General features: G+C 42.5%; 1 protein-coding gene across 3 annotated transcripts in view; it reads right to left on the reverse strand.

Moving 5' to 3' along the window:
- The window catches only part of SERPINI1 (serpin family I member 1), an 80409-nt gene that overhangs the window by 43591 nt on the left and 12068 nt on the right, over positions 1-24750 (reverse strand). The window contains exon 1 of one of the 3 annotated variants that reach the window (XM_084639876.1): positions 21858-21876. The exons of the other annotated variants lie outside the window; for them this stretch is intronic. The gene's annotated coding sequence lies outside the window, so the exon portion shown is untranslated. Of the gene's footprint in view, positions 1-21857; positions 21877-24750 lie in introns of those variants that run through there. 3 annotated transcript variants of the gene reach the window in all.

The raw sequence follows: 24750 nt of genomic DNA on the forward strand, positions 1-24750 counted from the left end.
GAGTGCGTTTTTTTTTTTCTCTTTCTAATCTTCACTAGCCTCTGGGAAGGAGAAGATCCTGTGATCATTGAAACACATGCAGCTGGTGGAGAAAAAACAAGGGACAGCGGTATTTAAAAAGACATTTTATAAAAACAGTAGCTACGCTCTTTCAGGGTAAACCTTGCTGTTAACATTACATACATAGCACGTGTGCTTTCGTTACAAGGTCGCATTTTGCCTCTCCCTACCACGTGGCTACCCCCTCAACCCTCCCCGTGGCTAACAGCGGGGAACATTTCTGTTCAGCCACAGGCAAACAGCCCAGCAAGAACGGGCTCCTCTGAGTGTCCCCTGAAGAAAAGCACCCTATTTCAACCAGGCGACCATGAATGATATCTCACTCTCCTGACGATAACACAGAGAGATAAAGAACGGATGTTGTTTGAACGCCAGCGAACATACACTGCAATGCTTTGTTCTACAATGATTCCCGAGTACGTGTTACTGGCCTGGAGTGGTAAAGTGTCTTACCATGGAGGATGCAAAAAGGCTGCCCTCCCCAGAAACCTTTTGCAAAGGCTTTGGGAGTACATCCAGGAGAGCTGCAAATGCCAGGGCAAATTAATCCTTTCACATGCTTGCTTTTAAACCACGTATAGTATTTTAAAAGGTACACTCACCGGAGGTCCCTTCTCCGCCTGCCGGGTCGCGGAGGCAGCCTTGGGTGGGTTCGGGGGCTATTGGCTCCAGGTCCAGGGTGAGAAACAGTTCCTGGCTGTCGGGAAAACCGGTTTCTCCGCTTGCTTGCTGTGAGCTATCTTCTTCGTCCCCAAAACCTGCTTCCGTGTTGCCTCCATCTCCCTTGAAGGAGTCAAATGACACGGCTGGGGTAGTGGTGGCTGAACCCCCTAAAATGGCATGCGGCTCATCATAGAAGTGGCATGTTTGGGGCTGTGACCTGGAGAGGCCGTTCGCCTCTCTGGTTTTCTGGTAGGCTTGCCTCAGCTCCTTAAGTTTCACGTGGCACTGCTTTGGGTCCCTGTTATGGCCTCTGTCCCTCATGGCCTCTGTCCTTCATGGCCTGGGAGATTTTGACAAAGGTTTTGGCATTTCGAAAACTGGAACGGAGTTCTGATATCACAGATTCCTCTCCCCATTCAGCGATCAGATCCCGTACCTCCCGTTCAGTCCATGTTGGAACTCTTTTGTGATTCTGGGACTCCATCATGGTCACCTCTGATGATGAGCTCTGCATGGTCACCTGCAGCTAGCCACGCTCGCCAAACAGGAAATGAGATTCAAAAGTTCGCGGTTCTTTTCCTGTCTACCTGGCCAGTGCATCTGAGTTGAGAGTGCTGTCCAGAGCGGTCAGAATGGAGCACTCTGGGATAGCTCCCGGAGGCCAATACCGTCGAATTGTGTCCACAGTATCCCAAATTCGACCCGGCAAGGCAGATTTAAATGCTAATCCACTTGTCAGGGGTGGAGTAAGGAAATCTATTTTAAGAGCCCTTTAAGTCGAAAAAAAAGGGCTTCATCGTGTGGACGGGTGCAGGTTTACATCGATTTAACACTGCTAAATTCGACCTAAAGTCTTAGTGTAGACCAGGGCTCAGAGTAGTTTCTGTAGAACATTAGTGGCCTTCATCACTGTTAAAAAATATAAGTCTTTTCCATAATAATGAATCTGTTATTTGAGACTGCTGTCTCTTATCCTTGTGAACATTACAGAAAGAGGTGTTTAAAACTAATTATTTGGGAAAAAAATAATCAGTTAACACACAAGAATCCAGCACATTTCTTTTATTATTTCAGTTTCAAAGCAGGCTCCGTCACCTACTTTTCTAAAGTGTTGGAGCTGGAACCTGCCTTCAGTGGAAGAAGCCAGAGAGACTTCTTTACCAGATGAGCCAGGAAGGTGGGTAGCTCATGGGGTGGCCTCAGTGTTCCAAGTGATGTGGTCTATGAAGTTTGCAATGATTTTGTAGCCTTTTTGGGCCAAGGATATGAGACACACAAAATAGGTAAGGTAATATCTTTCATTGGATCAACTTCTGCTGACGAAGGAGAAACTTCTGAGCGTCATAGACCTCTTCTTGAGGTTGGAAAGAGGACTTCTGAATTATTGGAAGTAAAAGGATTTCAGAATCTGATGTTGCCAGGTGGAATGGCCACTCTCAGCTTCCTCACAAAAGAGGTTACATCAGACCTGATGATGCAACCTCGTGTCTCTTGATGTACCAGAAATTAAGTCACTACAGTAGAAAAATCACCACAGCATGTCACCTACTGTGAAAATAAATGTCTTTCTCCTTCATATTTATTTTTGATAAATGACTTGACTACAGCTTGACATTTACCTAACATTAAGAAACAATTATGTGTGGCAACATTCTGCTTTAGTGACATTTTTCTGTTCATTACCAAAGGGTAGCTCAACTTTGAGTATTCACAGTGACCAAAAAATATTAGCATATACTTGGATTAACAGATTATTTGTATTTCATCAGCACCACATTGTGTTAGGCACTGTACTAACATGTTGAGAGAGTCTTTCTCCACAAACCTTATAATCTAAACAGACAAGGATGGGAGTGGAAACGGGTACAGAAAGGTGATGTGAGTTGCCCAAGGTCTCACAACAGATCAGTGGCAGAGCTGGGAACAGACCTCATGTCTCCTGAGTTCCTGTCCAGTGCCCTATCCACAGGGCTATGCTGCCGCTAGACATGACAAACACTCAGCCCCTTCTGTAAATTATTCTTAACCCCACCCATATGTTTCTTTCCCTCTTTCACTGGGGACTTCCAGCTCTCAACAAAAATTAAGTCCTAGTTTTACCACTGTCAAACAATTGTACCAGGTCTATTTGGCAAACCTGATGCCAATTGTCTAGGGGGGAGGGATAGCTCAATGGTTTGAGTATTGGCCTGCTAAACGCAGGGTTGTGAGTTCAGTCCTTGAGGGGGCCATTTAGGGATCTGGGGCAGAAATTGGGGATTGGTCCTGCTTTGAGCAGGGGGTTGGACTAGATGACCTCCTGAGGTCCCTTCCAACCCAGATATTCTATGATCTATGGTGGCCTGGTTTTCATGAATTTCAGTAAAACACATCAGCAGAGGAGATAGAAGGGTTTGAGGCTTGGGCAAAAAGGATTTTAAAAAAAAGTCTTAAAGAAAAGTTTTTAAAAAGAGTGAAACTTGCAGAGAAGTTATTCAATGAAACAGTTTTGATATCATCTCTTTCAGTTCAGGGTTTCATTTAATTTTTTTTTCCTATAAGCCACTACAATACCATTTTTCCATCTATATTACGTGTCTCTAATGTACCCACTGCTGTCCCTGCTAGGCAGCATGGACATGATCTATTGCACAAGATGATTCAATAGACTAGACAATTCAGTACTAAGAATGACGCACTTAACCTTTCATCTCGAGGTCTTCACATTCCTGTGTCCCAAGTCTTCCTCCTCTCCCTCCCCAAACCTGTGAAATGGGAACGATGAAGTACTTATATGCCTCAATAGGATGTTGTAAGCCATAACTATCACTTTGCGTTTGTCTGAAAATGAAAAATGCTATGCAAATGAAACCCACTGGTGAGTGTGTGTTACAGAACCCCTCTGTGCAGAATCTAGAGCAGGGGTGGGCAAACTTTTTGGCCAGAGAGCCATATTGGGGTTGCAAAATTGTATGGAGGACCGGGTAGAGAAGGCGGTGTCTCCCGAAACAGCCTGGCCTCCACCCCCTATCCGCCCCCTCCCACTTCCTGCCCCGACTGCCTCCCTCAGAATCCAACCCATCCAACCCCCCCTACTTCTTGTTCCCTAACTGCCCCCTCCCGGGACCCCGTGCCCCTAACTGCCCCCCCCCCGGATCCCACACCTATCCAACACCCCCTGTTCCCAGTCCCCGACCATCCCCACCCCTCAGAACCTCTGCCCCATCCAACTGCCTCCTGCCTGCACCCCCAGAACCCCCACCCCTTATCCAACACCCCAGTCCTGGCCCCCTTCCCATGCCACTCAGAGCAGCATTTCTGGCAGCCGTGCTGCCCGGCCGGAGCTAGACACGCTGCTGCTCTGCTCGGCAGGAGCGCACAGCCCCACCGCCCAGAGTGCTGCCCGCACAGCGGCATGGCTGTGGGGGCTGGGGGGCAGCAAGGGAGGGGCCAGGGGCTAGCCTCCTGGCAAGAGCTCGAGGACTAGACAGGACGGTCCCATGGGCTGGATGTGGCCCGCAGGCCGTAGTTTACCCACCTCTGATCTAGAGGATATGGGTCTGCAACAGCCTCAGCTAAACAGGCTTGGCTCCATAACTCAAACTGTAGAGCTCTCACTTTTTAGAGGTCCCAGGTTAAATCCTTAGTATGTTAAACATGACAGCGGCTATCACGAGTTCTATATAGTATCAAATCCTTAGTTCCCAAAATACTGTACCAGTGTAACTACTTGCCTAGTTACAGCAAAGGGGCTTCCTTAGAGGGAAACATATCTGTATCCTAGCACAAAATTCTCTCTACACAGACCAGCTTATTAAGGTCCCCATCCCTTCCCAAAACACACCAAATCATAGAAGTGTAGAACTGGAAGGGACCCCAATAGACCATCTGCATGTTAGTCAAAGCAGGACTAAGCAATAACTAGACCATCCCTGACAGGTGTTTGTCTAACCTGCTCTTAAAAAATCTCCACTGACAGAGATTCCACAACCTCCCTAGGCAATTTGTTCCAGTGCTTAACCACACTGACAGAAAGTTTTTCCTAATGTTCAACTTAAATCTCCCTTGGTGTAACTTAAGCCCATTACTCCTTGCCTTTCTTTAGAGGCTAATGAGAACAATTTTTCATTCTCCTCCTTGTAGCAACCTTTTATGTACTTGAAAAGGTATGTTATGTCCCCCCTCAATCTTCCCCCTCTACAGAAAACAAACCCAGATTTTTCAGTCTTCCCTCATAGATCATGATTTCTAAAGTTTTATAATTTTTGTTGCTCTTCTCTGGATTTTCTCCAATTTATCCACATCTTTCCTGAATGTGGCACCCAGAACTGAACAGAATACAAGACTATATCTTTCGTAGGGTTCACTTGCAACACAAACTGTAAGCCACAAAATTTTAATTGTATTTTATTCCCAAGGGACCACTCCATTAGACATCTGTTTCAGAGAGGTAGCCATGTAGCAAAAACAACAAACATAAGAACATAAGAATGGCCATACTGGGTCAGATCAAAGGTCCATTCAGCCCAGTATCCTGTCTGCCGACAGTGGACAATGCCAGGTGCCCCAGAGGGAGTGAACCTAACAGGTAATGATCAAGTGATCTCTCTTCTGCCATCCATCTCCACCGTTTGACAAACAGAGGCTAGGGACAACATTTCTTACCATCCTGGCTAATAGCCATTAATGACTTAACCTTCATGAATTTATCTAGTTCTCTTTTAAACCCTGTTTAAAGTCCTAGCCTTCACGACATCCTCAAGCAAGGAGTTCCACAGGTTGACTGTGCGCTGTGTGAAGAACTTCCTTTTATTTGTTTTAAACCTGCTTGTGGCACCTTAGAGACTAACAAATTTATTTGGGCATAAGGTTTCATAGGCTAAAACTCACTTCATCAGATGCATGGAGTAGAAAATACAGTAAGAAGATATATATAACAGTACATGAAAAGATGGGAGTTGCCTCACCCAATGGGGGGTCAGTTCTAACAAGACAATTCAACTTGAACTGCCTTGTTGTATCCCCCCAAACCCTCAAAGACGACCAGGGTAGGGGGTATTCAGGAGTGGCTTTCACTTACCCTCCCCCTTGGCTGGAGCAGTTTCAGTTTTGTTCCTGTATGGCAACAGGAGGGGTAACTTCTGGTCTAAATGGTGTAAGAGAGCGGTGATTGGGTCAGCGGATGGGACAGAGGACTGCACTCCCTGAACACCAGGCTGGCACTAGTAACCACCCCAAAAGGACCTGAGAGGAGGCAGAATCAAAGCTCCTACTCTACACTGTTTGGCTACACTACACAGCTCATTGTACACACTGTTAAAGAGACACTCAAGTGGCCTAGCATCACCTGCAAGCCAAGATTTTTCTGAGTTTCTAAATGAGCAGAACCAAAGTGTCAAACTCTAGTCTTCTGCATGCCCAGACAGGTTAAAAAAAAAGTGTAGTCCTTTGTTTGCCTGGTCACACATTCAATGCACTTATTAATTTTATAAACAAATAATCCTTATGACTTTTCAATAAAGTAACTTTCCAGAATAAACTCATGATCCTTATCCTCAGCTCCCTGGCACACAGGGATTAGACTAAGAATTGTCATTTTATAGATCACACTTAGCTACTTGCAAGCAAAACAACACTTGGGGAGTGGGGAGCAGGAAGCATCAGCAGCTTTTCATTTCTGATCTGAAGAACAGAACTTCAGGCAACTGCTAGGGGAGGCGTTTGGGTGCAGGTGACAGAACTGACTGTGTTCACTTGTTCAGAGAGGAATAAATAAGGGATAGATGCAGAAGTTTGACAGAATTGCTTCTGTGCTACAAGATGTTCTCAATTAACTTGCTGCCCTAACATAGGGAGACTGACAAAAAGATTGCTAGAGGGGATTCTGGTGGAGCTGCGCTCGCGGTGGTGGGGTTTTTTGTTTGCTATGTAGAGCAGTAAATCCAGGGTTCCAACTCACACTCAAGCCTAACTTCTCTTCTGTCTACACACAAATCATGCTAACCTACGGCTCAGATCCAGTGTCCCAGAACCCCAGAGGGGTGACGGGTTAAAGCCAGAAGCCAGGGTTCAAGCCCTCTTGCTTTGCAGTGTAGACGCAGCCCCACTGGACTCATGCCCTGGTAGTTTGCCAAAAGTATCCCACAGGCCAATTGTCTTTGTCCTCTGGACAGTCAAGTTTTCCTATACTGCACCCTGAACATACCCTCCCCTGTTCCTGCACTGCCCTGTCTGCCCCCAGCCTCCCTTCCTGCAGTGTCCTCTTCCCTTTCTCTTGTTTTTTTTCTTTAAGTAATCACCTCTCAACTAAATTCCACCCCCCCCCCAAACCCAACAACGTATCATGGATTTAACATGACATTTTCCCTTGTCATTTTGTTATACCCCTTTTCCCCTGCTCTTTGCCGATCCTGTTTACTTAGATGCAAGCTGTTCAGAGCAAGGACTGTCTACCAGGTGCTGCAGAAACACAGAACAATAGGGCCTTCATTTCAGTTGGTCTTTAGGCTTATATATATTACACACACACAGAAAAGTATATTTATATGCCATTTGATTTATTTTATAATTATATGGTAAAAATGAGAAAGTAAGCATTTTTTCAGTAATAGTGTGTTGTGACACTTCTGTATTTTTATATCTGATTTTGTAAGCAAGTAGATTTTAAATAGGAGGTGAAACTTGGGGCTACACAAGACAAATCAGAACCTCCTGAAAGGGGTACAGTAGCCTGGAAAGGTTGAGAGCCATTGGTTTAAAGGCCAGATTTTTAAACAAAAATTAGAGTGTGGGCAGCCAGGAGAAGGATGTCTGAGGGTGAGGAACAGTAACCAGTTGTCAATAAAGTGGTCAGATACCCCTATTCTGAATACTGCAAGAGTTGTATTAAGAGGTCTGTAAGATAGCTTGGTTGGTACAAAAATGATAAACACTGTGATTCCAACCCCCTCCTGCTCAGAGGTTTCCATAACTTGCGATATTGTTACCATGGCTTTTCCCAAAATTTACCATGACAACCCTGCAAGATTGCTCACCCATGTAGGCATTATTACTGTGTTTCATCAGTAGCATTTTAGTGCCTGTTATACTCTGGTTGCCCATAGCCGGTGAGTCAGCTGGTTCATGATATGCACATTTGTTTGACTTGCTGCATCGGAAGAACTGAGTATTCAGGAGAGTTTAATATAGTTATATGAGCTTATGATCTTGTCACAGAGTTGCTATGGACAGATGTCAAGCATCAAACTTGTTTGAGTATGTTTGCCTTAGCAATGTGCAATTACATTTATATTTTAATCTCCATGAATATTAATAATAAAGTTATGACATTTTAACACCAGCTGTTGATTCACAGTCATTGGCTTCTGAAGCAGGAAACCCTGAAGTCAATTTCATTTTGACTGCAGTTCTGTACACCTCACAGAAGTGACAGCAAAGTTATTTCAAAGACGATGGGAGATTAGCCAATAGAGCCAATGTACATGGAACTAAATCAAAGAAAAACAAAAAACAAACAAACAAACAAACAAGAGTCCCCATAAAGATAACATTTAAAGAGATATCACAAGGTTTGGGATTTTTTTGGTATCAAGCATGCTATTTCAAGATGTCTGATTGCCTAAGCTATATATCTGCTAGGGATGAATGGAAAGTGCCATTTAAAAACAAACAAACAAAAACAAAAATGCAAAGTTTTTTTTTTTAAAATCATCTTCCAAAATGGGGCTCAATCCTGCAGGGTAGTTAGCACTTGGTCCCAAAAAGCAGCTAAGCAAATCAGACAGCTTATTCAATCTTCTTATTCCCTCAATTTTAACAATTAATCCAACAATAATGCTCTCTCCTCCACTAGAGTGTTGTGAGGCTGTGGCCAAAAGACACAAGCTTGGATACCCTATGGATAGAGTAGGCACTTAAATTCATATTCAGGCACTTAAGGAGAAGTGGCCTCATTTCCACAGCTACCAACTTCTGTGGGTTGTGCCGGTTAAGGGAACCTGTTTGTATTCAGCCTATGAATGCCGTACCTATTTCAAACTAGAACCTACATTTAGCCTCCTAAACACCATTTCGATTATCAGACTGTACAGATCCTTCACCTGGGCTCTGTACCTTCCCTATTGAGCTGAAATGCACAGGAGGTGTCAGGAGAAATTCCTGTACCTAACAGAAAGCTAACAATGGAGGCAGTTAAACCCTGATGATTGTCCATTAAAATGAAGATCCCCCGGGACAAAGAGGTGGCTACTGCCCAGTGTAAACCAGTTTTTCAAGTTTAGACTCCAGGTCGATGGTGCCCAAGCTACAGATCACCTACAACTGACTTGGATCACAAGATGGGGCTTGAGGCTAACCATAGCGATCACCTGATGGGGTACTGGAAGTCTCTAGAAGGTAGGTTCTGTCACTGGCCATTTTTAGAAAAATGACCAGAAGCAAAAGACAGGTATATGCAGGAAGAGAAGAGAGACAAGGTCCTGAACTCCCTAAAAGACTCAGCTCCTACCTCCACCTGAAGAAAGAGTGATTTTAGAAATCCTTCTGCAAAGCCTAGATCTACTTGTTTCAACTATCATTTGTCCCCCAAAGGGTAAACCAGAGTAAATATAAGGGTGGTGCTCTAGGAAAAAAGGTATCCTTATGCTACTGGGGAACTTGTTTCGGAGGTCGTGAAAAGTGTGTTCAGCACTGGAATAAAGGCAGCAGGACTGTGAAGCCATATCTCCAAGAAGGGCTACCAGACAGAATCTATGCCTATGGAGTGAGCCTGGAGGAAAGGAGTCCATGCTTTGGGTCTACCCAAACCAAAGGAAAGTTCTATAGCACATTGGACCAGCATGTGGGTCCAAACCCAGAAGCCTAGTGATGGTGTTCAACAGTGAGAGCTTCAGCAGGGCTGACACACAAAGTGTGTCGGCTTCAATACATGCTCTTGGTGCTCAGCACCTCTCACAATGAGACTACTTTTGTTTGAGTTCCGAACGTTAGCAGAGCCCAAGTTTGAAAGTGTTGATCTAAATTTACCAAGACTTTCAGAAGCGACTAGTGATTTTGGGTGCCCAACTTGAAACACCTTCAAGGGACCCAGTTTTTAGGAAGTACTGAGTAGAGGAGGGTCGAAAAAACCTAAACATTTTTGGTGCAGTGTCTATTTCAATTAGATAAAATTCAAAATGAAATGAAGTATATCAATGCTATTGAAATGGAATGTTTTAACTGTCTTAATTTAAAAAATTCAATTTGCATTTTGTGGGAAGTTTCAGAAGTGTGTTGTTTGTTTCAATTTGGCACTAAAAAAAGAGTTTGATATGTTGGATTTCCCACAGACTGGAAATTCTGGTTCCTGACCTGTTCTAGTACTGAGCATCCTTAAAGGAGGGGAAGCCCTAGGAGGTTCCGTTACAACTGTGCTAAGTTGGAGAAGGAGAAAGCTGCATAGAGTCTGGAGGTGGGGCCTTAGTTTCCAGAGGGTCCTAAGATTGCCACCTGTCCAGATTTTCCCAGGACCGTCCCTTCTTTGATGTAGCTGTCCTGGGAAATCTATAAAGGCACTCAGTACACACTGCCAGCTGTCTAGTTTTATGGCTCAGGATCATCCCAGATGTTCTTTTTTGTACCTCAGAGATGGGGGACCCAGTGGGCTCCCTGAGATACCCACAAATATGACAGATCTGCAAGAGCCAACCCCTTGCTTTTTTCTATGGGTAGGTGGGTGCAGTACCCTCCCCACAATGGGCTGACCTGGGGAAGACTCCTCAAAGGAGACATGGAGATGTGAGGGGTTGAACAACACTGGGTCAAATAATTTTCCATCAGAGGCAGCAATGAGTTCTCAATTTTTAAAGAAACTCTACACGTTAAGAAGATCTTCCCCTCTGCTCTCAGACATATCACAGATTCCATCATTTAAATGAGTCACATATTTTGTATTCTACTGTGAAATTTGGTAGATCAGTGTGATCCCAGAAGCTAACTCCCAACTATAATTTAATTAAAAGGGCAGTAGCTAAGTTTCACCATACGCAGCTGCCAGATGGCATCACTTCAGTTTAAGTCTAAAGGCGATGTTATCGCATGTACTGAAGTATGCTTTTATAAGTAATGAAAGCTGTCACTTATGCTACAGAAATTGCTGTAATGCCTTCTGATATTACAGTATCAGCAGAAAATAAAATTATCAAATAAGACCTGAAGAAGAGCTCTGTGTAAGCGTGAAAACTTGTCTCTCTCAACAACAGAAGCTGGTCCAATAAGAGACATTACCTCATTCACCTGGTCTCTCTTACTTTGTGAAGGCATTTACAGCTGCCAAACTTTGAAAACAAAGATCAAAGCACATACACAAACTCAGAGACTTAAAACTCCATGCATACTCTCATATATTGAAAGTGTCCCAAAGTGCTTCACAGTGATGAACTACATGCTAGTACCGTAGTGGGCAATTCCTGGGCACACATCAGCTATTACGTGTTAAACGAGATGATAGCGGATTTTGAATATCAAGAATTGGAAGACTAAAGAGCTCAACGAATTGGAGGCTCAAGAAGACTGGGAATAGAATAGTGATCCCTTCACCTCTAGATGGGTCATGTGAATGTGCGCTAGGCTGACAGTACCCTAAAGTTGTTACTACTTGGGGACTGATCCTTCTCTCGCTGAAGTCACTGTTAAGAGTGCTATTGATTTCCATGTGGAAAAAAGTCCTATAGGGTTCTACTGGAATCATTCTAAAACCTTGTATAATATAATGGAGAATGATATCCTTAAACCATGCCAGAGATCCTGTACCTTCCTCTGTGACTGAAGAAGTTCCCCACGGCTGTTGCACGTGTTCTCCACTGTGAGCAAAGGAGCTGCATAGCACTGGATCATTTCCCTCTTTGCCCATCCCCATTGCACACTGGAATGCTAAGGGGCAGCGTGGTACGCTAGGCAGGATATATGTGCTGCCTTTTGGCCCCCTTGCTCAGAACAGCATTAATTCTGCTGCCATGGGAGCCTCTCCAGCCAGGAAGAAGTGTTTCTCAGGAAGGATCTGAATGAGGAGATCGTGGTGGCTTGGCAAACAGGAATAGCAAGGGAAATGATGCCTGGAGATGGAAGCAGCAGATGGAAATAAAGAAGGCTGATATTATTAACAGGGCAGGAAGGATGCAAGGCCAAGTAAAGTTTGAGGTGGAGCTGATTTAAAATGAAACCTCTCTGGGGACAAAGGACCTTCTTCTGTACATGATATTTTCGGATTTCTTACTATTTAGTTTCAACTATATCAGTGCTGAGTAATCAACATCCTCTGCATCAAAAATGGTACAAAGTCTTAAATTTTTTTGTTGTCTTTGGTCTTGTCAAGGTTCCTTCCCCACTCTGAACTCTAGGGTACAGATGTGGGGACCTGCATGAAAAACCCCCTAAGCTTATTTTTACCAGCTTAGGTTAAAACTTCCCCAAGCTACAAACTATTTTACCTGTTGCCCTTGGACTTTATTTCTGCCACCACCAAGCATTTAAACAAATATATAACAGGGAAAGAGCCCGATTGGAAACATCTTTCCCCCCAAAAAAATCCTCCCAAACCCTACACCCCCTTTCCTGGGGAAGGCTTGATAAAAATCCTCACCAATTTGCATCAGTGAACACAGACCCAAACCCTTGGATCTTAAGAACAATGAAAAAGCAATCCGGTTCTTAAAAGAAGAATTTTAATTGAAGTAAAAGAATCACCTCTGTAAAATCAGGATGGTAAATACCTTACAGGTAATCAGATTCAAAACATAGAGAATCCCTCTAGGTAAAAACCTTAAGTTACAAAAAGACACAAAACCAGGAATATACATTCCATTCAGCACAGCTTATTTTATCAGCATTTAAACAAAACAGAATCTGAGGTTATCCTAGCTTCTTAACCCTTTACAGGTGAAAGGGTTTTTCCTCTGGCCAGGAGGGATTTTATATTCCCTTTATATTTATGACAGGTCTCTTTCACTATATGAAGTTACAGTATATAACACTTCAGCCTGACTACATGTTGGACATCCAGTCTGTTGTTCAGCAGATCTAAGAAGGAACGCTTCATTAACTTATTTTATGTCAAACAGATCTTGTAATGGGATATCCCATCAGAGACAGAGAAATACTTGAAGAATGTGGTTAATTGCTCATGATAGTTCCTGTATCTCCATACAGTTCAGATTTGTAATGAATACACCTATGAAGACTGAATGACTCCCTCCCTTTTCTGCGATCTCCTTTTAGAAATAAGTATCTATCCAGTTACTTTTTTCCTTCCATTTTTCCTTAGGTGGTTTTTGGAAGTTTTTGCACAAGTCCAGTTTTATGGGCAGGCTTGTTTCAAACTTGCAGCCATTGCAGCTCTGCTGGTTGGGCTTTGCATCCCTCCTAAAACAGCTCTTTCAGCAGGCTTTGGTCGCAATCATTTATAGTTCTTGGCCAGGTTCAGAACCACTGCCAGTACAGCTCTATTAACCGGATGGTGATAGATTCAGCACTCTGCCAGTACAAGTCTCATAGCTGTCTGGCTTCACAACAGCTGCCAGTACAGAAGCTGCCAGGACTAGCTCGGTCCCTTCGGAAGCTTTGTTGGCCTATTGATGTGCCTTGTAGTCCCATTTTTAAAACATGTCTGTTGGTTGGCTGTTAGCATTGTGGCTATCCTGACAGTTTGTTGATTCATGTAATCACGTCCAAGGATAATTGCAGTCTGGGAGCTCACCAATGGCTGTGGCTGCTGCAGTCTTTCATCTTGTATACAGTAATTGCCTATAAAGCTGAAAAACGTTGGAGAAGCAAGGTCTGCTAGTTATTTTATAACAAATACTTTGTAATAATAAACTGGCATTCCTCACACATTGTGTGACATCTTTTAATGCTAATGCTCTCTTTGATGCCATCCTTAAATAAATAGAATCCACTGATTCCTTATTTTATTTTTGTGGAATTTAATGGTCTGAGTTACACCAGCTTAAATCAAGAGTAACTCCATTGACTTCAGTGGAGTTATACTGGTGTAAATGTAATCAGAATCTGGTTCTAAGTCCTTGATGCAAATAGGGCTTCACGGGAATAGGGAAATTGTTTCAGACATAGATTTGCATCCAGTAGCCAAAGTAATACTTTTTTCCCCCTTGAAGTTTGAAATTTTTCAGTTAATTTTTCCCTCTGTTTTTGTACTTCCCGGCTGTGGACTTACTCATCTGACTTAAGTCAGGTCTCCAAATAGCTGTGAGGGGCCTGATCCTGTTTCCATTGAAGCCCTTAGGGATAAAACACTCCATAGAATTTAATAATTATAATCCCATAATATGGGAACAATTCTGTCTTTGTTCTGAATGGTTTGTTTCTCTTGACTTGGGAGTGCTGCTGGAGCAGATTCCTCCCACTTGGCTCCCCAGTGGAGTCAGCAGTCCAGTACCCAGGCTGTGTATTGGGAGGGTGGCCTTGGCTTTGACATACATCTCTATTCAAGTCTTCCTGATAAAAGGTTCAGCACAATTGCTGCTGTTCCAGGAGTTCTCTCTATTCTCCAAGTGAAATTGCCCACCACATTTTATTTATGTGGGACAACTGGCACAATTAAAACAAAGAAGTCTGTACAGGGTCAGATCTGGCAACTTGTAACTGTTGGAATAGTTTTCACAATGAGCTAATTTGCACCCTCACTGCCCCGCAATCTCATTTGTGACTGGATGGATATAGCAGAGGGTAGATTTTGGTCCTAGGTTTGTTATTTAAGCAGACATTAGTTAAAACATTTAGTTAAAAAGGGCATGTATGATTCATTTAAAATCTGAATGTTACAATAATTTATAGCAAATAACCAAATCATATCATTAAAGAGATACTGTGCACTGCATAATTTTTACAATTTTGATGACAAGCTTTCCTGACTGACAGAAATTGAACCCAATTTACATCCATGGAGTTGTATAATCGTGGCATTGTTTAAAGAAAAATAATAATTCTCAAAACGGAACTTTTTTGGGGAAGGAGGTTGTTTGGATGAAAACTTCAGAAAAGAAAGATGTCTTCTCATTGAACCAGGTTTTTTTTGGCTTTTTCAGTTCAGCCCTTCAAACCAAATAATTCCATTATTCTCCCAGCTCTATCCTCACAGCCCCTAGCATACAGGACTCGTTCGGAGAGAGTGGACCCAGAGAGGGCCATTACGAGCCAACTTAACTTACAGTAGCCCTAAGGAAAAGGGTTAGAGGCCGATCCGACTTGCAAGTGTCCAGCCTCGTTTAAGTGCACAATTACATGCCACCAAACATTTGATGTTTCACTTCCACTTTTGTTTAATATGGTAACAAATTAGTTGATTAAGTACAAGAGCCAAGCCTCAAGCGGGATATGTTATTGAGGGCTTCCTAGAAAGGACATACCCATACAGGTAATGGGGATAAAAATGCAGGCCCTGCTTGGTTAACAGCATATGCAGTTGTACTTTGTGAGAGTGATGTAGTTTAGTTTACATGGCCCCAGACATGCTTACAGGAGTTAACAAAAACAAATACTACTACTGCTATAGCAACCATTATTATATTTTATTCTTTTGCTAGACTAGGTAAGATTAAACTTATGCTGCAGCAACCTGAGGTGGTCTTTTTCTGATGATCAGCTGAATTTCAGGATTGATTTCTATGTATCAGGAGTGACACTGCAATGACTATAGATAAAGGATTTAAAAACTTAATACAATGAGACTTGAAAACTCACTTATCACAGCTGCAATTATGTGCATGAAAGGTCACAGCGGATCTCTAAACTCATATGCTTCTAATACTAAACACGTCTTGTAAATTTGTTGGTGTTAGAAAAATCTTTATTCTGCACTTATGCAGCAGATGTTTTCCTTGTATCTATTTGAAAAACTAAAAATCTGACTTTCTTCTGTAGTGAATCAGCCCATGACATTACAAATGCTACAATGTAACCACACCTTGTGCACCATGGGTTATTTGTCTCTCCCTGTATCCACAATGTCCCTTATCATTGCCATTCACTGAACACTACGGGGAGGGGGATTGCAACTCACTTTGCCTATGACTCGGTGCTTAAACCATTCGTTACTCCCTCCCTCTGTTAATCTCTAAACTCAGTTTCCCTATGGGGTGCTCATCAGCAATTCCCTCCACTTAATATCCCATATCCAACTGTAGTGGTTTCAAATAATAGATTTTATTGGTAAATTGTCAAGAGAGAAAAAGTATGACCAAAAGAGAGATCTAGTTAGACACTACTAAATGTAAGATTTGTGCCCCCAAATGATGCCTTTCAGAATACAGTACAGGAATATTACCTATATTAAAGTAGGTCATTTGAAGCTTGGCCACTTTAGCTATCCCTTTTAGACTGACAGTTCACACCACTGAACAGCGCACTAACCCACAGAAACCTTCCTACCAACGTTACAAGAAGGATTCTGCATGGACTCCTCTTAACGGTTGAAATAACAGAGTGGACTTCTACATAGAGGTCTTCTACCAACGTGCACGGGCTGAAATTGTGGAAAAGCAACATCACTTGCCCCATAACCTCAGCTGTGCAGAACACCACGCTATCCACAGCCTCAGAAACAACATTATAATAAAAAAGGCTGACAAAGGAGGTGTTGTAGTCATCATGAATAGGTCGGAGTATTAATGAGAGGCTGCTAGGCAACTCTCAGACACCACATTCTACAGGCCAATACCCTCTGATCTCACTGAGGTGTACCAAAAGAAACTGTACCATCTGCTCAAGAAACTCAATGAAGAATCACAGGAACAAATCTATACAGATATGCCGCTACAGCCCCGGCCAGGGGTATTCTATCTGCTACCGAAGATCCATAAACCTGGGAATCCTGGACACCCCATAATCTCATTGGCACCCTGACAGCAGGATTGTCTGGCTATGTGGACTCTCTCCTCAGGCCCTATGCTACCAGCACTCCCAGCTATCTTCGAGACACCACTGAATTCCTGAGGAAACTACAATCCATTGGTGATCTTCCAGAAAACACCGTCCTAGCCACTATGGATGTAGAAGCTCTCCATACAAACATTCCACATAAAGATGGACTACAAGCCATCAGGAACAGTATCCCCAATAATGTCACGGAAGATCTGGTGGCTGAGCTTTGTGACTTTGTCCTCACCCACAACGATTCCAGATTTGGGGATAATTTATACCTTAAAGTCAATGGCACTGCTATGGGTACCTGCATGGCCCCACAATATGCCAACATTTTTATGGCAGATTTAGAACAACGCTTTCTCAGCTCTCGTCCCCTAGCGCCCATACTCTACTTGCACTACACTGATGGCATCTTCACCACCTGGACCCATAGGAAGGAGGCCCTGAAGGAATTCCACCATGATTTCAACAATTTCCACCCCACCATCAACCTCAGCCTGGAGCAGTCCACACAAGAGATCCACTTTCTGGACAGTACAGTGCAAATAAGCGATGGTCACATAACCACCACCATATATCAGAAACCTACTGACAGCTATACTTACCTACATGCCTCTGGCTTTCATCCAGGACACATCGCACGATCCATTGTCTACAGCCAAGCCCTAAGATACAACTGCATTTGCTCCAATCCCTCAGACAGAGACAAACATCTGTAAGATCTCTATGAAGCATTCTTAAAACTACAATACCCACCTGGGGAAGTGAAGAAACAGAAGTCACATACTACAGGACAGGCCCCAAAAAAGAAAGTAACAGAATGCCACTAGCCATCACCTACATCCCCCAACTAAAACCACTCCAGTGCATCGTAAAGGATCTACAACCTATCCTGGAGGATGGTCACTACACAGGGCCAGATCTTCAGCTGGTGTACACTGATACAGTACCACTGAATTCCAAGAGAGCAATGCCAATTTACTCCAGATAAAGACCTGACCCCTTTTCTTTTGTTCAAGTTAATTGTTCTATAAACATGACTCCATTCAGTATACTATGTTGAAGAAAATCTACTGAAAATCAAAAATGTTCCATTGAGATTAACTGAACCTGAAGGGATAATTGGGCAAGCCAACAGGCAATGCAGGTGGAACAGTAATACGTTTTCTTCATATAAAAAGGTATCCAGCATATCAACTCATTAACATACAACCCATGTATCCAGATACAACTATCAGTCATATATGGACTGCGCAGCGACTTCTGGTATTTGCAGTGTTAAATTCTGGAATATATTTAGCAAACTGGAAATGTTGAAAGAGGATTTCACTAGATATAAGAATTAAGTTTTTAACATTAAATTATTTTCAGGGTGGATGAGAGAGAGAGAGCGAGCGCGCGCGCGAGCACGAACGAACGAACACACACACTCCTTTTCTTTCCAGTGACGAGAGAGACTTTGGGAAAGGTTCAAGTTTTTATTAGCCAGAGGCTGATATGCAAATAATCATGGCAGGAATCTCTTTCCCAGCAGTTTGGGGTGGAAGAGGGATTGCCCTCTCCAATATTGCAAACTTCAAATATACCAAATTCACGAGTCAGGTGCCCAAAAGTCATGAAATTTGGTTAAAAATTGTTAAGTTTTAAAAGTAATAAACCTGTGCTTCTTTTTCTTTGCTGTCTCATTTTTAAGTCTTCAGGGTTTGCATTTTCAAGTTTTCTTTACAACCATGGGGGCTAGAAACTAATTTCTTTTAAAAAATAAAAGCTAGGATTCTAATATAATCACCTGACTCCAGGAGCTGGGGCTTTAAAAATACAAAATATCACAAGACTTGTGAGAGTCATGAGAATTAGCAACAATGTTTCTGACATTGGGGTTACAGCTGAAAAACTAGATCATCTTCCTTTCGTCTTTCTTTGTGTCTAATAGATTTAAACCGTTAGGTGTCTGGAAAAATTTCGAAGCCCCACATGAAGGTGCGTGGAGGGGGATGGGTGTGAGCATAGAGAAAGATTATGGCTAGGATTTTCAACAGTGCCTAAGGATAAATGAAAGTTAAGGGGACTTGGGATCCTAAATCACTCAGCTGCTTCTGAAAAATCTCATCCTTAAAAGGATAAGTTAAGGAAAGACACTGTATGTAGAAAGGAGACAAAATATAGGGAAGGAGAAAGGGAACACAGTGTAATATTGGCAGCGAGTGAGGGAAGGGGGGAGAACTTAGGCACTAAAAAGGACTTAAGATGAGATACAGCATCAGCCTACTGTAGGAAAGACGGGAGGCAGGAAGTGGAATTTAAGCCTATGGCAAGTAGGTTTGGTCAGCTATTTTATTTGATGAGTTTTTACAGAGATGTTTCAGATAATTTGACTGCATCATAATATTTGTCAATGACGGATTAGCCAATGGGGCCCATGCCCTGGGCCCTGGCCAACTGGGGGCCCCTGGAAAAATGGGTGCCCCCACACCCTGACCTGCTCTGCCCGGCGTTCCTGCCAGGGAGCAGGATCGGGGCACAGGAGCTTGCCCTGCTGCACTCACCCATGCTCCGCTCGGGGAGTGAGGGCTTGCCCCTGGATCCCAACCCTACTCCTTGGTAGGAGTGCTAGGGAGCTTCCACTTGCTCTGGTCCAGAGGCGTCACAAAATCCTAATCCGCCCCTGGATGCAATGATAGACGAGGTCTCTAGCTGGTTGGATGTTTGTTGTCATATAGTGGTAAAAATAAAGTCAAATAAAACAGTCAATTTTTTTTCTGCTATTTGATCAGCCTCAATAGTAAATTACTTTCCAGTCAAGTTTAGTACAAAAAGCTGCTTTATTGTTTTAGGGCCAGGTACCAATAACTTTATTTATACCAAGTCGAAAGATGTCCCACTTAAGTTAATAAGATCATCTATGGATTAAGGCATTCAATACGAGTATCAGAAACTCATGCCCCTGCATGGGGCCATGCAGAGATTTTCCATCCTAACCCCTGAGCTTAATCTTCAGATTAGTAGGAGCCAAATTTGTCAAACCCAGATACTAATCTATTATTTATTGGGCAATATGATGGATGAGAAACCTGTCAACAATGTAGATCCCTTCTCTGTCAGTCATTTTAGGAACTCACCGTTTCACGTTTTATCTGGTTGGGGTAGTTACCACAGTATGGACATTTTACTAAACTCCTGAGCTTCCATCATTCCACTAGTATGTAGTGTTGTTTTAAAAACAAAAACAAGTAATACATCATAAACAAAAAATAAAAAAACACCCTGATACACATAACCCTAAAGTCTATAGAGATTTATTTTCACCAGACTTTCTATGCTGGTCCAGAGGAGTCCATTATGTTCAGATTTAACCTTTTTCTGCTTTCAGACATCCGGATACCTATAACTACTTCAAAAGTGCTTGTCACCGTATAATTTGGGTGTTGGTTACATTCATGCGTTAACACATGTACTCATTTGCACAATCAATATTTCAGAAATTCAAGTGGAAAGTCAGTTATGATATTCCAATGAGCCACTTCACTCCCTTTCCTCCCTTGCCACTCAACGGATAAATGGATGTATTTTTAATGTTTCTCCCTTCTAGAGCAGATAACATGGCAGTACAACTTATTCCTGTAGGTCGTCATACCAGCCCATTAAAGTCAATAAAAAGGCTCCTACTGACTTCAGTTGGCTTTGGAACTGGCTACCCAAGCACACATATAAACAGGCATGCAAAAGCGAATGCTCATTTTTGAAGACTTTGCCATATATACACAAGAATCTCTCACCTGCTACAGAAATAAAACTATTTAACACCACCACACGACACGAGGGTTTTTTTTTGTCTTTTTGTTTAAACGAATAAGCAAAGAATATCTTCTCCAGTTAAAAATGCAGGGGAAATTTAGATATAGGAGTAAATATTGACAGAGCATAACATCCAATACATGGGGATTAAAATAACCCCACATCTACTTGAGTACCATGGGATCTTTAATGAAAACAGTTAGGTCCTTGGTTACATTTCAACCAAAATAATGAACTTGCCACCACACCACAAAAGAAGCACTGTGCCTTTATTCTGGGATATTGATTCAGTACCAATTTGAAGGCAAGACTCCCACCATCATTCCCTGAGGGTTGTGTTGAGAGTTCCCATCCAAATACTAGCCCAGCTTCACTTTGCTTATTTTAGGATAGCTGAGGAGGTCACAACCTATGGTGGAATGGCTGCAGACTAAGTAGACCTTAGTAGTTTAAACCCCATTGACAACAGTGAAAATCCAAAGAGGCCAATGTTACTAAGCCCTGGTCTACAGCGGAGGGGAGTGGGGGTTGTCGACCTCAACTGAAGTTGGCGTATCTAGGTCGATTTACCTGGCTGTGAGGACGGCAGCGAGACAACCGCTGCCGCTCCCCCGTCGACCCCACTTCTGCCTCTCGCGAGCTGGAGTTGATGGGGAGTGCGGTCGGGAATCGATTTATCGCATCTAGACGAGACGCAATAAATCGAACCCCGATAGATCGATCACTACCTGCTGATCTGGTGGGTAGTGAAGACCTGCCCATAGTGTCATTTTTCCTGCCAGGTGAGGTAGCCATAACTACTAGGGAGATTATAACCTGATTTATGAAGCCCTTTCAAATGTTATGTGGTAAGCTATACTGCCTCACAGTTTATGCCCTTCAGAAAAGTATAACTGTCATATATATATCATTAAGTAATCATTTACTATATTAGAACAAAAAACATAAGGCTAAATACAGTATGAGTTTAATTTTTTACACATTGAGTATTAGTGTTTTGTGCCTGACTGATCATATCACTGCTTATTACCGTACTATGTTAATGCTATCCATTTTCCAAATACAATATTTATCATATGCAAATTAACTTTTGCCTTTTAATAAACTTATTCATGATTTCTAATTTTATTTCTAACCAAAGCAACATGCATCATCATCCCTTATATGTACCAAAGGAGGAAGAGGTTAAATTAACTTGAAATACACAGTTTCAGAGTAGGATATGCATTTATTCCCTCCAACACCTATTTCCTTTATTCAAAGAAAAAGTTAGGAGAAGTTTACTTAAATAAAATTGCTCCCTTTCAGCTGTTTAACCTCAAGCAAATCTGGTTCACAGCTTACAGCCCAATGCTACCCAATGCATAAAGCATTCTAAAATAAATAAATGAATTATAAAATGCGCCAGCAAGAGAAATAAATTATTTCCCTGAACATTTTCATACCTTGCAAGAAGACACAATTACTGTAACTGGTCTTGTAAGTTAATGATTCACAGTGATGGATTATTCATGCATGCCAGCCAGCTGAACATTATACTTTGACCCTAGCGGGGGTGGGGTCGGGTGGGGGGGGAGTGCAACAGGTCTTAATTATGCTTTGTGCAAGCTGAGAGACAGTCAAACTTCGATGATAAAGTGTTTCAACCTGGACAAATTTTAAAAAAAATAGGATTAGTAGCAATTTAAGAGTAAAAAGTCTTCATTGGTCTCCATAATCCCAAATAGGTGAAACAGCCTCTTACAACAAGAGCACATTGCCTCAAGTGATCTCCCTAAAACAGCCCTAAATTGTTGTTTTAGAAATACACATTTTGGTTGGGTGACTTGACTTCACACTTACTCTACTCAAGCATGGAAAATTGATTTAAATTCCATGTGTGCATGTCTGTCTTATGTTGTTTCCATAACTTCACAAAAAACTTAAATGATGGAACAATTTCTTGCTTCCAGAGCACATCAAGCTAATTTGCTTAGACTTTTCAATTCCACTCAACACCATGAATTTCTATATGAGCGAAACAACCAACCAACATTTCAGTCTCTTGTGCTTATTTTCCAAGTAAAAATAAAAAGAACAGTTTATTTCCTTCTGGAGTTCTGACGTTCTCCAATAGCGTCTCCATTTCCCGCTACATTTACAGGTGCGAAAAGATACTTTTTGTATTATTTTGATCAGAACTGTGGAAAGCGTTGTTTGTACTGACACAAATCTAGGTTGTTCAGTAATAGCCACTTCATTTTGGGTACAACAATGTTATTTCAAGCCATTACACTCAAAGTTCCTAAACGTTTTACAAAACATTTGTTTAAAATTGGTGGTAAGAAAAACTAGTTTATTATAGTTTATGAGAGAACCTAATATGAATAGTGTTTCTAGTAGATTACCACTGGGAGGGGAGTGGGAAAAAAAAGTCACTGCATTTGATGAGTATTATGGCCATCTAATAAATTATGGTTTATGAGTTTTATCCTCACAACACCCTTATGAGGTAAGTAAGTAGGTGGGGAAACTCAGGCATAGAGTAGATTATATGACTTTCCCAAGGTCACAAAGAAAGTGTGTAGCTAAGCTAGGAACTGAACTCAAGTCTTCTGGTTCCCAGTTCAGGGCTCTAGCCTCTAGATTTTTCTTCTTTGTGCTACTAGTGGGCAATGCTGGAGCCTGAAATGATCCCTGAAACCAAGATGCCTATTTGCTTGCTTGCTTTTCCCCTGCCACACATAGGTACCAAACACTGAGGCCACTCTGTGGGCCCTCATTCCCTTTTGAAGTTATTATACTCATAACTACCCTAAAGTCTCCTGCTGCCTTTGTTTTCTTGAATAAGATACCAGCTACAGTTCAATTATTTTCTTATTAACTTTCACTAGATGCATCACCATATGTTTCCTAACACTGTAAATCTATGGGCTAGTTTTCTGTAAAGGGCAGATCTACGCTTGAAAAGCTGCAGTAGCAAAATGAAGATGCTAATATGACGATGGGAGAGCTTCCACTGGCAGCGCAGTTATTCCACCCCCGTGAGAGGCAGTAGCTATGTCGACAGGAGAAGGCCTCCCATTGATGTAGCACTGCCTACACCGGGGGTTATTTGGCAACCCTAAGTGGCACACTTATATTGATGTACATTTATAGTGTAGACCTGGCCTAATTTACTGCAGAATACTTTGCTAGTAGATCCTCCAGGGTCTACTAATCCTTTCAGGGCCTATCTTCACAGGCTGATCAACAGTGGATAACATTACAATCAAGAGAAAAGTGTCTGCCATGTAATATGATCCCCCCCATCCCCGGCCCCGACATGTGCAAACAGTCCCTTCGTGTCATCTAGGTCAGGAGAAAAACAACTAAAAGCAGAATTAAATGGTCAATTTTCATCATGGCAGAAGGTAAAAGTGGGGTGCCTCAAGGTTCTGTAGTTGGTCCAGTATTATACACACAAACATATATACTATATATAAAATGTAATTATTAAATGATGGAAAATGGGGAGGTAAGTAGACAAGAAGCAAAATCAGCAGATGACACAAAGCTATACAGGTTATTTGGGACCACAAAGGAGTTTAAGGAATTTCAGAAACACCTAAACATGCTAGATGAATGGACAGCATGGTACTAAATGAAGTTCAATGTCGTTAAATGCAAAGTTCTGAACACTGGACGGAAAAATGTAAACTACTCATACACTTTACAAGATTCTAAATCAGGGATCAGCAACCTTTGGCATGAGGCCCGCCAGGGTAAGCCCCCTGGTGCCCAGCACAAGCCCCCTGGCGCCCAGCACATCCCTCAGCCTGCGCCACTTCCCGCAGACCCCATTGGCCTGGAGCTGTGGAGTTGGCACTTGGGGTGGTGCCTGTGCTGCGAACAGGGGCAACATGCGGAGCCCTCCTGCCCACCCTTGCGCCGAGGAACCAGCTGGGGCCAGCTGGACTTTTAATGGTCCCATCAGCTGTGCTCTGCTGGTGCTGACTGGAGCTGCCAGGAGCCCTTTTTGACCAGGTGTTCAGGTCGAAGACTGGATGCCTGGCAACCCTACAGCAGCACAAGTTCTAACACCTTCTCTTTGCTAAGGCAGAACTTGTATTTAGGTGAGCTGTTCTGTACTGAACAGAAACTATCTGCACCTGTTCTACACTCAAACCTCAGCCTACTTCACAGGAAAAAAAAAATACTACACCTGATAGGTTTTACAATTCCTTTACCCCCGGTCACAGCCCCTTTGCCCCAGGATTCCATCTAACACACTAGACTTTCACATACCTATCACTAAAGCCAAAGACCACTCTCATATCCCATCTCAAGCCTCCAATCCCCATACCAAGACGACTTCCC

Source organism: Lepidochelys olivacea, assembly GCF_965140295.1.
Source record: "Lepidochelys olivacea isolate rLepOli2 genome assembly, chromosome: 9".
NCBI classification, from domain to species: domain Eukaryota; kingdom Metazoa; phylum Chordata; order Testudines; family Cheloniidae; genus Lepidochelys; species Lepidochelys olivacea.